The 16882-nt window shown below is 46.3% G+C and overlaps 2 long non-coding RNA genes across 2 annotated transcripts in view; both read right to left on the reverse strand.

The window, feature by feature from the left end:
• Positions 1-2686: 2686 nt before the first annotated feature.
• Positions 2687-16882, reverse strand: part of LOC106695497 — a 16189-nt gene continuing 1993 nt past the window's right edge. Inside the window, exons 2-4 of the long non-coding RNA XR_002827503.1 lie at positions 12134-12330; positions 9998-11668; positions 2687-3551 (exon numbers count right to left, since the gene is read on the reverse strand). This is a non-coding gene — a long non-coding RNA (uncharacterized LOC106695497). The remainder of the gene's footprint in view (positions 3552-9997; positions 11669-12133; positions 12331-16882) is intronic.
• LOC111824421 lies at positions 8384-9966 on the reverse strand. The gene is made up of 2 exons (XR_002827504.1): positions 9890-9966; positions 8384-9794 (listed from the first exon to the last, which is right to left on the reverse strand). It is a non-coding gene; the product is annotated as an uncharacterized LOC111824421 (long non-coding RNA).

Consider the following 16882-nt stretch of genomic DNA (forward strand, 5'->3'; position numbering starts at 1 on the left):
AAGGGGGAGCGCAGGAGGCAGCCGATCAATGATGCTCTCTCATCACTGATGTTTATCTCTCTCTCTCTCCTTCTCCTTTTCTCTCTGAAATTTATAATATATATATATATATATACACACACACACACACACACACACACATAATTAAAATAATAAAACGATGTGGTACCTTGAACAAGGTCAACTTGGACTGCTTTTTAAAGAACACAACATTATTTTACAATAAATATGAAGCATGAATTGGAGCTTGAACGTGTTCATCGCCAATTTTTAAAGTTGTGTGTGTAGGAGTGTATAATTCTGAGAAATTCTACTAAACGTTATTTGCTAGTTTTAGATTTTAAAGTATAACTGACATGAAGTAATGTATTGCATTTCTGCAAAAAATACCTCCCAAATAAAGGCAGCAGCTCAATCATTAAAGTTACATTACAAAATAATTCATATTCCTAAGGAGTTCTCAATTTTTCACATAACTTAATTTTTAAAAAAAGGTACATCTCTTGCCAGAACCGGTTTGGCTCAGTGGATAGAGCGTCGGCCTGCGGACTGAAGGGTCCCCGGTTCGATTCCGCTCAAGGGCATGTACCTTGGTTGCGGGCACATCCCCAGTGGGGAGCGTGCAGGAGGCAGCTGATCAATGTTTCTCTCTCATCAATGTTTCTGCCTCTCTATCCCTCTCCCTTCCTCTCTGTAAAAAAATCAATAAATATATTAAAAAAAAAAAGGTACTTCTCTTGAAAAGATTAGCCACCAGTATTCAAGTATAAAATTAAAGATTAACTTATAGTAAATTGGGTAATTTGAGGCCAAGAGACTTCTTCATAGAACTTTTGGATCTTAAAAGTATTTTTACAAAAAAATATAATTAAGCCCAGCTTGTGTTGTTCAGTGGTTAGCATCGACCTATGAGCCAGGAGGTCATGGTTCGATTCCCGGTCAAGGGCACATGCCCGGGTTGTGGGCTTGATCCCCAGTAGGGGGCGTGCAGGAGGAGGCCGATCCATGATTCTCTCTCATCATGGATGTTTCTCTCTCTCTATCCCTCTCCCTTCCTCTCTGACATCAATAAAAACAAATTTTAAAAAAATATATAATTAAAAACGTTTACTTGTTTACCACAAAGTTAACACAAAAGCTACTACCCATCTAGTAACACTTTTAATTCTTAACAACTGGTATGTTTTAAATACCATTTCGGTTTATTATAAATATGTGCAGTAAGGATACACAGTTGATTTTCTTTTTAATTATCCAACAACCATTAAGTCATTTTTCCCCTATAAAATATTCTTGCATCCATCTTGGTTAAAAGTTATCTTGCAGAGAAATACTATCAGTTACAAGTGAGATAAATATATAAAGAAAAGACCAAGGACAAAAACATCACTTCTTAGAAACGAAGCGCACATCAATACGCATGTCACTTTCCTGGCCAAGGTTAGGCGTGACGGTTTTTTGTTTTTATTTTGTTATAAGAAAGCCATTTTTGGTATTAGATGGTAAGACACACTCTGGCATAGCTTTCTTTTAAAAATATATATATTTCTTTTATTGATTTCAGAGAGGAAGGGAGAGGGAGAGACAGAAACATCCATGATGAGAGAGAATCATGGATCGGCTGCCTCCTGCACGCCCCACACTGGGGATCTAGCCCGCAACCCGGGCACGTGCCCTTGGCCGGCACTGAACCTGGGACCCTTCAGTCTGCAGGCCGATGCTCTATCCATTGAGCCACACCGGCCAGGGCTGGGCGTGCAGTTTGATAGCACTGGATGTCAGGAGTCATCGGTCTTGCTCAGACTGCATTTCCAGCCAGTACCTGGCACACCCTGCATGGAACAGGTTCTCTATGTTGACAGAGTTCTAGGCTCTCAAATGCTTATATAATGAATTCACATCTGACCTCCATTTATCCACATGACAGAAACAAAGGCTGGTCCCGCTGGGGGGGCTCAGGTGTGGCTCGGGGGTTGGGCATTGACCCAGGACCCAAAAGGACACCTGTCTGCCCACCAGTGAACATGCCTGGGTTGCGGATTCCATCCCCAGCAGGGGGCGATAGGTGACGGTCCCCTCTCTATATATCTATCCTTGTCCCTTCCTCTCTCTCTAAAAATCAATAAAAACATTAAAAACAAAACGAAACTCTGAACCCCCAATATATCAACTATAGGAAATCCAATCACCCAAGTAAAAATCTAACCAACAAACTTGTCCACCTTTAATCTGTGGGGTCAATCAGGGGATGCTTGAACAGTGTAGAGCGTACGAGTCCAGTGTCAATGAACTCCTTCCCTCCTTCCAGGCCATTTAATCTATGACAATCTCAAAATAATATGCCCAATGACAAGTCTGTTTTTAAGACTTTCTGATTTGTACTATATTCTCTTTGAGAATTTAATGGCACCCATAGGTCGTTTTTAAAAGCATATCTATATCTATATCTATATCTATACTAATAAAAGGGTAATATGCTAATTAGACCAGATGGACCGGACATCTTCCGGTCCTCCTTCCAGACAAAGCCATGGTGGCAGGGGCCGAGGCAGAGACGCTTAAGGGTGATCAGGCCGGCAGGCAGAGGGGTTAGGGGCGATCAGGCAGGCAGGCAAGCGGTTAGGAGCCAGCGGTCCCGGATTGGAGAGGGTGCAGGCTGGGCTGAGGGACACCCTCTGACCCGTGCACAAATTTCGTGCACCAGGCCTCTAGTATATATGTAAAGCACAATTGAAGGAGTCTCTTTTTCACACCATTAAAATACCCTACACGCATATTTTTATTACTTCTAATACTGAAAAAAACTAGTAATTTGACAAATTTTCAAATTTCAAGTCTGCCTTAATTAGGAAAAGAAGAAGCGCATCAGCTCTGAAAGTACTCAGGAGTCCACACCGGAACCTGCGCTGATCGGGTGCCAGCATTATATGGACAGAGACCACCTTGGTAACTGCAGGCTCCTGTGTCAGCGGTACCGGGTGGACTGTCTGGCAGGCCGACGTCAGCCATTCCCCACAGGCTCTTCTCTTCTATCTCTATGTGTCCTTATAAAACAGAATAAATTACTAAGCACCATACTCTCTGAAGCCACTGAGCATTCGGGGGGGAAATTGTTTCCACTTCATCGACAATGTGCTCTATTTATTTATTGTTCTCCTTATTGATTGACCCTAAATCCGCTGGGTGAGGGCCAACTGGATCCAACGCTGCCTCAATGTATTTACGGCTCGGAGGCTGAAGTCCCACCGAGCTGGCTTCATGTCAGCCAGAACCAAAGACCCAAGGGACTCTGAGTCACACTTTCAGGAGCTAAGCAAGTTGAAAAAGCCAACTTTTCCTGAAATGATCACTAAACGTGGATTTCCCTCTATAACCTTTACACCGGTGTTTCTCAAATACACGGATTAACAGCATCAGAAATACGCACACCTCTGTGTCCCACTCCATACCGACTGACTCCATTTCTGGAGCCCGAGCCCAAGGATTAGCACGCTCCAACCAGCTCCTACGGGAGTTTCAGGTTCACGTTCGAGAACCACTACCTTAGTCACCTACTGGAAAATAGTACGTTAGTACAGAACACAATCCTTCGTAATAAAAGTCCAGTGACCATAACAGCGTAGCGACCAGAACGACTGCTCGACCAGTCACTATGAGGTGCACTGACCACCTCTAGGTCCCTGACCCCCCAACACACCCGCAGGCTCCGATGGTAGGATGGCGAGCGGGCGGAAGATGGCCCTGACCGCAGGCTAGGCCTAGGGACCCTACCCACGTACGATTTCGTGTGCTGGGCCTCTGGTAAGTACGTATTTACAGCTGAAAGAAAGATGGTTTCAAATTACTGCAAAGTTGATAACTGTAGAGTAACAGGTCAATTAAAATTAGGTCAAAAGCTGTAATTCAAAAAAAAACCCCAAAGGTTTCTTATAATACACTCTGGAGAACCACTATTTAAGATTTTTGCAAGTGCTTTTTGTTGGCGAGAGGTAAGAAAACATGGTCAGTTCTAACTATAGCAGGTGGTAGGGAACAAGTGACTTTACCTTTTCAGCATTTAGAGATGACAACCACAATAAGGGAAGTGTTAATAGAGAGAGGTGCCACTCATATTTGGGGACAAAAAGTGAGTAGCTACCAAGATTTGAAATCCATTGAGAAAAGATACATTATATGTTTTATGCAACTGCCTAGAAATTTAAGAGAAATTATTTTGTATTCTGTTTATGAAAGCTAATTAATAGTCTTTTCAAATGATATATTATTTTATTATTATTAAATATTATAATGTTTAAAACCAATTAAATGAACTGTCACTTTCCATTTTTATTATTCTAAAAAGCAGCAATTATTTTGGATAGTGATATATGCCAAATTAAAAATTTGAGCCCAGCCATGGTGGCTCAGTGGTTGAGTGTTGAACTATGAACCAGGATGTCACGGTTCAATTCCCGGGCTTGATCCCTGACCATTCAGGAGGCAGCCGATCAATGATTCTCTCTCATCATTGATGTTTCTATCTCTTGTTCCTTCTCTCTTCCTCTCTAAAATCAATAAAAAGATATTTTAAAAAAAATTGAGGAGAATGGCATTTTCTGCCTCTAAAATACCGTAATGGTTAAAAAAACAAACAAACCCCAAACCCCAAGACTTCTGCTTTTATAATGAGCAATCATGCATTTTTATTAAAAGTTAACAACTGCATCAACTCTGGACTACAGAATTCAACCCTTTCAAAGAAAACAACATTCATCTATATTTTCAAAAGTTCTATCCACTTGATCTTTTTCTCTTACTACCAAGATGCTTTCAAAACTACAGATGAAAAAGGATGTTTAAGCCCAATGGAGGTGCTTTTGCCTTAAAATATGCTAGTGGGGAATAATGAAGAGAAATAAAGAGGAAAGAAATATAGTATTTGAAATAAAAAGTGATTCTAAATCAACTATTTCTACGTTTACCTCAACTGTTTTCTAGGTGAGATTAGCTGCAGCATCTCACTGTTCTGATGATGTGATATTTGATGTGGAAAATGTGTAGCCTGTTTTCCTACCTTAAGTGACCAGCAGCTTGACATGTGCTCACAGGTGGACGCTTCACACACCTGGAGGCAAAAGTGGCCCCAGGTCGGGCTCCCTGATGCCTGAGGAGGTCAGCAGGTCTCATGGCTCAGGTAAAGCCTGTCACACCTGACCTCACCCTCCTCTCACAGCCTGGCCTCCAGCTTTTATTAAACGTGAGGAATTCAACAGCTTTGAAACTCAAAACTTACCACACATGGTAACTACCTTTATGTTCCCTATGTCTCATTCTTTTATCTTTTCACTAGAGGCCCGGTGCATGAATTCGTGCACAGGTGGGGTCCGGCCGGCCTGCCCCAATGGAGGCCCATCGGGCAGGGCTGGCGGGGGGAGGGGCTGCGGGCGGTTGGTTGGCCGGCCCCACACGATTGGGGTGTTGGGGGCCGATCGGGAGCGATTGGGACCGGATCAGGCTGGTTGGCTGCCGCAGTGCACGTCACAGCCACTGGTCGTTCCGGTCGCTGGGCTTTCATACATAGAGATATTCTGCACATTTTAAAGTGTCTATCTTGCTTGGGATGTTCCAAAAAATTGTCAGAACTGCTTTAAAAAATGTTTTCCTTCAAGCACTTTTAGATGAAGGCCAAACGGTGGAGTCTCCCTCGAAGGAAGACCCAGTGAAGTGGAGCCGAGGGGGGAAGGTGGCGACGCAGAGGGCCGGCCTGGGAGGCACGGAAGGGCTTCGGCCAAGGTCAGGTCCAAGTGTGGAGCCACCGTCAGCGAAGGCGACCGTGGGCCCACAGGCAGCCTTCCTAAAGGGCCTCACTGGTTACATGAAGGGAACACCCGGAACTTGTTCAAAGTGTTTAGGGGCTGCAGGCGGGAATGTTCAGCGCAGAACTGGCTGGTGTGGTCTCGCACCCCAGGTAGGCAAGAACGCTCCAAGGGCAACAAGGAATCAGGCCGGCGAGCCGCACGGTGCAGAGGGGGGTGCAGAGCCAGAGCTGGAGGCGACCATCAGCCAGCAGGCAGGCCAGTCATCGAGTGAGGAGCCAGCGGGGCCTGGGGCCGAGATGGAGGAACAGCCTGTGGAGTCCAGCGATGCTGTGGACGTAAACCTGACAGGAAGCTGGGGCTCCCTGGGTGCAGGAGGAGACTTCCCTGCCTGCCACCCACCGGCTGTGCCGGGAGGGAAAGGGTCCCAGGGAGCTGCTGGGAGGACAACATGAGCAGGTGGGTTTAGCCTTGCTGAGGTCCAGGGCTGGAGGAAGGGATGGCTATGGGACTCAAGCGCAAATAAAAGTCCTGGATTTAAGATGCAGATCTCGGAACAACGCAGACGCACAAAGGGACTGGAGGTTACCCGAGAAGCCGGTGGGAACGGGGCAGGTCAGCACCCTGTGCAATTCCCGGACTCAGGACGGACGGCTCCAGCAGGAGGGCCCAGGCAGCGCTAGTACACGAGTGGGAGAGTCTCAAGAAGGAAAAAGTTATCAACAAAGAGTCCCCTCCTCACACATTCGCCGACTTTCACAGAGAAGCCATTCAGGACACACACGGCCGACGGTCGCGTCCCCTGGGATGGAGGACAGACCCTGTCACTGCTCCCAGGGTACGTTTTACCGACTTACTGCCCATGCAAATCACTCCTCCTGCTATTAGAAAAAATAAAGCGCAGGTTCTCTCGATTCTACAAGAATGAGGTAGAGCCGCCACTCGTCTCATCTTGCCCCAACGTCACGTCATTTCAACAGTTCACTTCTCCCGCTAGGAAACGGGTTTCTGCCTCTGAAGCAAACTTCTTACTAAAAGGCAGAACGAGATACCCGGGTGAGGCCAACCAGAGACAGGACAGGAGAGAAACGACCGGAAAAGGATGAAAGACACGCCTTCCTCCAAGTTCTCCTGCCCCCAGGGGACTAGGAGAGGAGGGAGCCCATTAACAGGAACCTCCAGCCAAACCCGAAATGACTTTCCCTAAAGTGTTATATTTACCGTATCTTCATCTCTACCTGGCGGCAATAAAATTAATGGGTTAAGAAGAAAATTAAAGACATTTCCTCAAATGCAGGACAAAGTTAATATTCATGACATAAATATTTAAGCAGCAACACAAATTTTTAAATATGCAAGTGAAACTCAATCGGTCTATTCATGAATAAAGTATTTATTTGTCTAAATGCTGGCTTCTCTAGGAAATTCAAATGCCTAGAAGATGTATTTCAGAAGAATTCTGTCACTAATTAAAAGTGGTTAGTTTTAGGTTTTTCTTTTCTTTTCCAAATAAGAAAACCAGTGTCTGGAAAATTGAACTTTTCAGGTCTAACAAAATAGACATTAAAACAAACAAAACCACGCAAAAAGCCTTCCCCTGAAACAAACACAATAACCAACATTGGCTCGGAAAGTTGGATACACTAAGTTATCAGTAAAGTGAAGTAAAAATTTACAGATAAGTTATTTAAGTTTCAACATGAGCGAGACAAACGCAAGGTCACACCGGCTCAGCCCCCGGCTGCATCAATGAGTCAGCGCTGGACCCAGGACCTCCCACCGCCTCCCGTTTAAAAACGGCATTAGGACTGAATTGTCTCGGTTTTTGCTTTAGAACAACTTCGCAAGTTTATTCTGGAACAACAGTTAACAAGTTTCATAACGTGAGCAGGTGCAGCTATTCCAGTTCACAGACTCTGGCGAGAGTCCACGTGATCAGCAGTGACTGCCAACAAAGCAGGCTCTTAAAGACGGACAGACGGACAGACGGCATGCGGGGGCCACCTCGGGGATGCAGCCCTCTCCCCTTTAACTGACAGCCTGTGAAATCCGAGGAAGGTGCTGACACACCGCTTTCAGTCCTACATCTGTACGGACACGTTCTGCATCTACGCTGCATTTTAAAAACTCAGAACTGCGCCAACAGTGACACAGGTGCTCCTGTCTGTTCAGGGACGGGCAGAGGGACGTCGCCGGGCGCTGCCCCAGCCCCCTCTCCTGCACTGATCCTGAGATGTGTCATTTCAGAAGGTATTTCCTCTGGCCTGTGCGTACCAGCAGCAGGTGCCCAGGAAAGCAGGCCTGAACCACAGGGCCCGTGTGAAATATTAAGCCAGCGGTTCTCAACCTGTGGGTCGCGACCCCTTTGGGGATCGAACGACCCTTTCACAGGGGTCGCCTAAGACCATCGGAAAACACATCTATAATTACGTATTGTTTCTGTGATGAATCACTATGCTTTCATTATGTTCAATTTGTAACAATGAAATTGGGGGTCACCACAACATGAGGAACTGTATTAAGGGGTCGCGGCGTTAGGAAGGTTGAGAACCACTGTATTAAGGGCTTCATGGATAGAAAGCAATAGATGTAATGAGTAAAATACCCAAAGATATAATTGCTCACTTAAAAATTTCCCCATGTCCTTGAGGTGATTTTAATGTCCAGAAAATGGGTTTAGATCCATCTACATCCTGGAAAAGAGAATTTAAACTAGGCTGTTGGTTTAGGCAAAACGATGAACAAGTCCGAGGGCGGGAGAGGCACACGTTACCAGAACATTCCAGGGCCACGTTAAAGAGATCTGGAAGCACTGCCCGCTGGGGGCAATAGAAGCTGGAACATCCTTTTTGAAAAGCAATTTGGCCAATGAAGTGTTCGCATCCTCTGATCTAGGTAAGCCCACTCCGGGCGATTTTCCCAAAGCAAATGAACCATTCAAAGAAAAGGGAAATGTTTTTTAAATTTCCACATAGAAGTCTGTTCAACGCAATGCCATTTTAAATGGTGAAACATTAGGAACGATCTAAATATAACACAGGCAAAAGCCTAAAGTAAGGTCCCACTAACAAAAAAAATTATACAGCAACAGAAATTAAAACTAGTTGAACATCAGATGATACAGTGTAGTAAAAAAAAACACTGCACTTCTTTACAGTTGTGGGAAAAATACAAGAACATGGTAGGACATAGAAGGGAAGATAAAAAAGATAAGACCACCACACAGATCTTGTGGGTGTGTGAATGACTTTTCTTAATTTTTAAAAAATTATTATTATTATTACTGCTGCATTACTTAAGCAATAGAGTAGAAAAGCATTAATTTAAAACCACTGTGTGATGTGCAGAAGCGGTTTAGCAAATAGAAGCATTATACTGGCTGAAATGCTTAGCTAGCACTTGGGTTGATTACTCCAACTTTTATACCTTAATTTCTATGAAATCAAAGAACAACACTGTGAAGAAAACAGCATCTAAAGAAACCTTCTGGCCCTGCAATAACACAATGATTTCCTCGGTGGGAACTGTCAACAGACTCACAGATCCTTTAGGAAGAAAGTTCTGGGCGCCTACATGGGATTCATTCCCTGTTACAAAGCGTGTTCATCAATCACCCACGCCTTGGAAATAAAGTTTGAAGGAGAAAGCAGTTTCACCTTGTCCGTATACGATAAATCAATAATTTCTTAAAGGAAAGCTAAAAGGATAAGCATATTAGAAATGCTAACATATTGCTAAATTTAGAATAAACTGAAGTTAAAAGGCAGGGGGGTGCGCAGGGGGGAAATTAACGGGCATTTCAGCTTTTCACACACACATTTCCCACGTCTTCCAGCCACTTCCCACCTCGAGTTCCAGGAAAAGGACCTCAGGTCGCCCCCCGCGCCGTCGGCTGCAGAACCTGGCAGGTAGGTGGCCCCGCAGGCCAGCCCCGAGCGGAGCGGTTGCTGGAGCGGATCTGACCCGGACATTTTTTTTAAATGACACTCAGATTCGGACCTGAAAATCACGGTAAAAGAAAGTCGAGTTTGATCTCTCAGCACCGATTTCCTGCCCAAACAGCCCTTTTGTTCTGCTCCCTGCCTACTCCTCACGTTGTTGGCATCAGAAACGGCGACCAGGACAGAACCGGGCGGACACAGAGCGGAAGCGATCAGAGCGCAGGAGGAAGGGTCAGGAGAAGATGAGAACAAAAATCCTACCAACAAAACCTCCACAATGTTGTTTGCTTCACCTCAGATTAACTTCACTGAAGCTGTGCCCGGGCCAACCAAACCTGCACGCCAAGCCCCGCCCCCGCCCATTCCAGTGGCCGAGGCGCCAAGTCCCCGCCCCGCTGGCGAAACCGGCGCCTGTGATTGGACACGGCCACTACCCATCATCCTAAAGAACTTTTCCTGGCTAGCAGGGTAGGTTACACCCACTAAACCCCAGGCTAAGCTGGTTTCTTAAAGGAACAGAACGGAATGTTCCCGCTGCCCCCTCCTCTGCTATTTGCTGACTCTTTTGTCTGCGTAAAAACAAATGAACGAACAGCCGTGAAAACCTCACAGAAGCAGCGTGAGTTTGTAGTTCGGTGACCAACTGCTTAGAACACGAGGCTTTTAGCATTTGGTATTTTTCAGAGCCGAGAAGACCCCCTTTTCAGGGAGTTGACATTTTGCCTGAATAGTTTACATTTTAGAGCGGCCACAGAAATCCACGGCCACAGAAATCCACGGCCACGCTGCGCAGAGAGGAACAAAACAGCGTTTCCTCCAAGACTCCGGGAGACGACTGTACCTTAGGTGAGAACACACAGCACTTAAAATACCGACCCCAACGCACGGATGTCTACGCCGCCGATCACATTCTGATACGTACGTCCTCGGTGTAACGAGAGCGAACTCGGCAGCGACACCAAAAATCGGTATTTCCACTTAAAACTGAAAAGTGTCGGGCAGAAATGTCACTTCCCTATTCGCACACGTACAGGTGTGACGATGTGTGTTTTCCGGGTTCACACTGAGGCACAGCAGGTGGGCGTCCAGAACAGGAAAAGGCAACTCGTCCTCATGCCCCGTGCGGGTAGGCAGCTGAGGATGTTTATTTATGTTGTTTTTTAAAATAAGGGCGGACACTATTTTGTGCTTTAAGGCGGCATGGGCGCCCTAAGACGCAGCTGAAGGGTATACGCCCCTTAAACTACTAAATCATAGTAAATGTTATTTTTACTATAGTTTCTAAAGAGAGCACATGGACACTCTGATTTTTAAACAAACAAAAAAAGACCTCGTATCACTTTAAGCGTTACTAAATTTGCTACCTGTTACTATATGTTTATTTTGTTAGAACTGCTTATGTTTTAACAGGTTGGCCCATCAAATATGACTCCGACATGAATCATTATCTGACTGAGCATTCACCTCATTCAATAAAGTCGATTTTTCACCTTTACCAAAAAATCTGACTGAGTTATAAAAACAAATTCAAACTGAAAGCAAATTAAAGTGGCTCTTCTTCAAATATACGTTAAGTTTATATAAAGAATTTTTAATATAAGTTTACAGTTTTCAAAGTTCAAACCCTGCGAGCATTTTTCCTCCAAGAAAATCCACGTCTAGAACACAAAGCCTAGGGGCTGGTTTTGGATAAAAAGAGACGCCTTTGTGAGAAAGGGAAACGCACATAATTGCGACGAGACATGACTATGGAGCGATTCCCTGCAGAAGCCCAACAGCTGCAGGCGCCATTCTGCCTCTGAAGTGGACAGACTGAAAGGCCGTTCACAGGTCTCCTCCCAAGATCCTCTGCACGGACTCTCGGCTCTGAATGCCCGGCACTTCAGGAGTCAGGTCCAGGCTGTCCTCCACGGTGGGACGGACGGACACGCGCTGAGGAACACGGGAAGCAGAAGAGGCACAGGCGCCAACAGCAGACACAGTAGACAAACTGAGTTACAGCCGGGACTGGGGAGAGCAGGCTCCAGACGCCCCGATCCCGCAGGGTTATAGAAAAAGACACGGCAAATGCTTAAGTCTTAAAATCTGGCAAGCATAAAACCAGTAGACGGTGATGGGAACCAAAGAAACCTTTGCCCCAACACGGTATCTCACTGCAAAGTTAATTATTTGTATAAAACAGGCCTGCATCGCAATCTATATATATAAAAGGCTAATATGCAAAGTATCCCCTCGGGAGTTCGACCACTCGCTATGAGGTGCGCTCACCACCAAAGGGCAGCATGGGACGAAGGAAGGCCCGGGCCAGCAGCGGGGAAGGGGGCCCAGCCGGCAGCCGGCAGGTGGGGAAGGAAGGCCCGATCGGCCCTGATTGCCGGCCAGGCCTAGGGACCCTACCTGTGCGTGAATTTCGTGCACCGGGCCGAGTATAACACCGAGATCACTCTCGATCTAGAGCCAGAAGAGCAGAGAGGTGGACGTGGCTATTCCAGACTGCTCGGAGTCCTCCGGGATCTCCTTGAAAGAAGTTCAAGGTGATAAATACCATCCTAAGGCGGCTCACAGGTTAAAAATAAAGGTATTGTGTTCGCCTTCTAAATCCGCAGCAGAAGGAAACAGCAGAAATAAAGGGAGGACAGTGACAGCACGCCCGCGATTATTTAACAACAATATTGCCTCACAGGAACACGGTGTCTGCGAGGTCTCGGACTCCCCGACTGGACGTGACAGTATCACTTCCCCAACATCACCGAGTCAAAGGACTGACTGTGTCTCCCTGTGGGAGCTGCTCGGAGGTTGACATCAACTGCAAACAACTTAGGAGAACAAGCTGACGAACAACTTGTTCTCGATTCCCTTTTGATTAGAAAGTCCCTATCAAGGCTCGGTCTCTAGTCTACGAGGAACAGCCTTTGGTACAGAGAGAGCAGACTGGAGCCGGCTTTAGAATTTCACAGGATGAGAACAGCTCACACTCGTCTTCCTACAGCAGAAGTGAATCCTTCGCGTCATCCCTGGGCCCCACAGGCGGGGGACATGGCTGAAAGGACCCCTCTGACACGAGCAAAACATGGCTGGGCTCACTCAGGAGAAAGTCTGAAAACCACCAGCTAATGGAGAAAACAAGTGATTTTTAAAAATATTTCCCTGGCCCTCGCTGGTGTGGCTCAGTGGGTAGAGCCTCGGCCTGAGGACTGAAGGGTCCCGGGTTCGGTTCCCCTCCAGGGCACATGCCTGGGCTTGGGCCCGATCCCCAGTGGGGGGCGTGCAGGAGGCAGCTGATCCGTGATTCTCTCTCATCATGGATGTTTCTTCTCTCTCTCTCCCTCTTCCTTCCTCTCTGAAATCAATAAAAATATTGTTAAAATAATAATAAGTAAACAAATATATTTCCCTGACAAATACACATTGCCTACGAAAGCGAGGTCTGTGCCTGGGCGTGCAGTCCCTGATGTGCATCTTCTAAGACATGAAGGGGAGAAAGCAGAGTGAGTATGGCAGGAAGGGGAGGTGGTGACAGGCCATTCAGCAGAATACGACGCACAGAGGAAACAAATGGATAAGAAAGCAAAAACCAGCTGAAAGAAGACGCATCTTTCTCAGAGACAGCGAATCGCTTTAAGCCCAGCGGGCGAACAAGAGATGCGAATTAAAAAGGAACAGGGAACCCTAACCAGTGTGGCTCAGTGGATAGAGCGCCGGCCTGAGGACTGAAGGGTCCCGGGTTCGATTCCGGTCAAGGGCGAGTGCCTTGGTTGCAGGCACATCCCCAGTAGGGGGCGTGTAGGAGGCAGCTGATCGATGTTTCTCTCCCATCAATGTTTCTAACTCTCATCCCTCTCCCTTCCTCTCTGTAAAAAATCAATAAAATACCTATATATATAAAAGCCCAGTGACCAAACAGTGGAACAACCAGAAGGACTGGTCAACCGGTCGCTATGATGCATACTAGCCACCAGAGGGCAGATGCCCAATGCAGGAGCTGCCCCCTGGTGGTCAGTGCGCTCCCACAGCGGCTCAGAGGATAGGTCCACAGTCCACAGCCACTCAGCTGACTGAGATGCGCGATGCTCCCACAGCAGGCCGATCCCTGCAGGCCACGCCCCCCACCAGTGCAGGAATCGTGCACTGGCCCTCTAGTAAAAAAATCAAAAATAAATTAAAAGGAACAGGGATCACAATGCTGCGACCACAGGATAGCAAAGGACAAAAGCATCCATAATCCTCAAGTATGTTCACGCGCCGTGTCACATACCCACGTCGGCTGCTCGACACAGAACAGTGATAGGAGACAGACTGGCAGCTGTAAGTCCCCTTCTCTCTCCTTAGCAGCCTCAGCGAGGAAAAGGTGAAAAGATAAATGCGTGGATCACTAGCTGTCAAAAGAAAAGCTTTCCTGGTCATAGAAAAATTTTAGACGTTATAGTCACTAACACAATTTTGAAAAGCACCAAACAGGTGACATTCTCTGATGATTACACAGTAAGATTCCAAGTTAACAAGAAAGCGTATTCATTCATCAAACCTTCTGAACACCTACAACACGCTGGCACCACCAGCCGCTGGGAGGCCACTGTAGAAATGGAGGGTCTACAGTCAGTGAAAAGCTTCCATTCTACTGTCTATGGAGACGGATCGCCTTTGGGGTAAGGTTTGAAGGGGGAGGCAGGCTAATCCTGTGTTGAATTCAACTTGTTTAGAGATGCGAATGCTCACAAACAGAAAGGCTGGGGGTGTACCGGCCAAACATCAACAATGGTTACTTACTCTAACTTTCTATTCCTTCTTCAAGTGGTTTTTTTTTTAAGCCCAAAACACGTTGCCCTTATAATCAAATCCAAAAATGAGGTTTTTAAAAAACAGAACAAAGCCCAGCTGGTGAGGCTCAGTGGTTGAGCATCGACTTAGGAACCAGGAGGTCAGGGTTCGATTCCCGGTCAGGGCACAGGCCCGGGTTGCCAGCTCCATCCCCAGCAGGGGGGGGTGCCAGAGGCAGCCGATCCAGGAATCTCTCTCATCATGGATGTTTCTCTCTCTCCCCCTTCCCCTTCCTCTCTGAAATCAATAAAAAGCATATATAGTTTTAAAAAGACAGAACAAAACAGCCCTTCCAAAATAAAGCATCCTGATTATCTGTCTGCAAACTACATATACCAGCGATGGCGAACCTTTTGAGCTCGGCGTGTCAGCATTTTGAAAAACCCTAACTTAACTCTGGTGCCGTGTCACATATAGACATTTTTTGATCTTTGCAACCATAGTAAAACAAAGACTTATACTTTTGATACTTAATTTATATATTTAAATGCCATTTAACAAAGAAAAATCAACCAAAAAAATGAGTTCGCGTGTCACCTCTGACACGCGTGTCATAGGTTGGCCATCACTGACATATACTATAAAAAAACAATAATAAATTCAAATCATCTCTATGCCTATGCCTTTAAATAAAAACAGGTTATTCAAAGCTATACATAAACTCCTATTACACACACACACACACACCCCTTTTTCAGGAAATGAATGCTGCTCCCTCATTTGTCATGTCCCTGCAGCGAGCAGGATAAACAAACAGAGGCTCACCTTGGGCGCTCCCAAATCTCGGCCCAGGAAGGGACACGTACTTAAGTGAGTGGTGAGCAAACAGCTCCCGGTGAATATCCCCCGCAGATCTTCCCCCAAAGGACACCCTAACCTTTCCTGCAGGCCCTGCCACCTGCCAGGGGCTCCCCTTAACCCCCGGCTGTGACCCTCGAAGGATCAACCCATACAGGCTGTTTTCACCCGAGCCTGCTGGGGCGCGGGAGGTACCAGAGGGCAGGCACATCCCGTTTCATGGCACTCCGCTTTCCTGTGCTTCACAGAAGTTGCCTTTTTTTTTTTAAACCGAAGACAAGACCCTCCACCAGCAAAAGAAGATTCTTTGCGATCCTTTTTTTTTTTTTAATGATTTGCAGAGATTTCCTGACAGCTCGTGGCTTGTTTTCATTATCTTTAAAAAAATAAAAAATAAAAAAAATATATATATATTTTATTGATTTCAGAGAGGAAGGGAGAGGGAGAGAGAGAGAGATAGAAACATCCATGATGAGAGAGAATCATTGATCAGCGGCCTCCTGCACCATCGAGCCCTCAACCAGGGCATGTGCCCCCAAGGCGGACGCTCTACCCACTGAGCCACACGGGCCAGGGCTATTTGCGATACTTGCTTTATGAAGGCGATCTGGAACCAGACTCACAACATGTCCAAGGTGTGACTGTCATTTGCCAGATTACACAGCGGGGAGAGGGGAACACAGCCAGAGTGATTGATGTCACATACAATCAAGTGTGTTTTTCCTACTTTTTTTTTTTTTTTTTAGAGAGGGAGGCAGGGAGAGAGAGAGAGAAAAAACATCCACGTGCAAATGACACACCCATTGGTGGCCTCCCCTATATGCCCAGACATCAGCCCGTCACCCGCTGGTGTATGGGACAGGCACGCCAACCGCGCCACACTGGCCAGGGCTCTCTGATTTTCACACTGAAAAAGGTCACGCCTACTGCCAGACGGCTCACGATGTGATTTCAAAGGAAAAGATCCATCACACGCAGGTGAACAAGAAATCCGGGTTTCTCAGGCACAGGCTCAAAACATAGGCACGAATCCTTACCGCTACGCACCTCCCACGAGAACAGAAGGGAGAACCCTAACGTTTTTCGTGCTTTTGATTCATTTCATTTCCGGCATTTCGATCGATGTCGCTCCCGACTACCTAAAACTTTGGCAACGCGATCTGCCCTCCGTGCTACAGAGGCTCTTGCTCTCGGGCACCGGAGTCAAGAAACAAGAAATGTTCCGAGGGCACGACTGTTGACAGCAAAACAAAATAAAAATAAAAAACAACCCACAATCAAAACGCCCGTGAGCGATGGAAGATGAAGACATCGCTGTGCGGCAATGAAATGAACAGACTACGATCACACGCAATTTTTATAAAGCCCAGAAGAAAAAGCAAACGGAAAACGTACAAATATTATGTCATGAAACTTTTTTTTTTTTTAAGGCAAGGGGATGATAAACACAAAACCTACCAGACCAGACCCATTACCTGGGCGAGGAGAGGCAAGGACGGGTAAGAAACACAGAAACAGATGCAAGTTTTG

The sequence above is a fragment of the Myotis lucifugus genome, unplaced genomic scaffold, assembly GCF_000147115.1.
Source record: "Myotis lucifugus unplaced genomic scaffold, Myoluc2.0 scaffold_1438, whole genome shotgun sequence".
NCBI lineage: Eukaryota > Metazoa > Chordata > Mammalia > Chiroptera > Vespertilionidae > Myotis > Myotis lucifugus.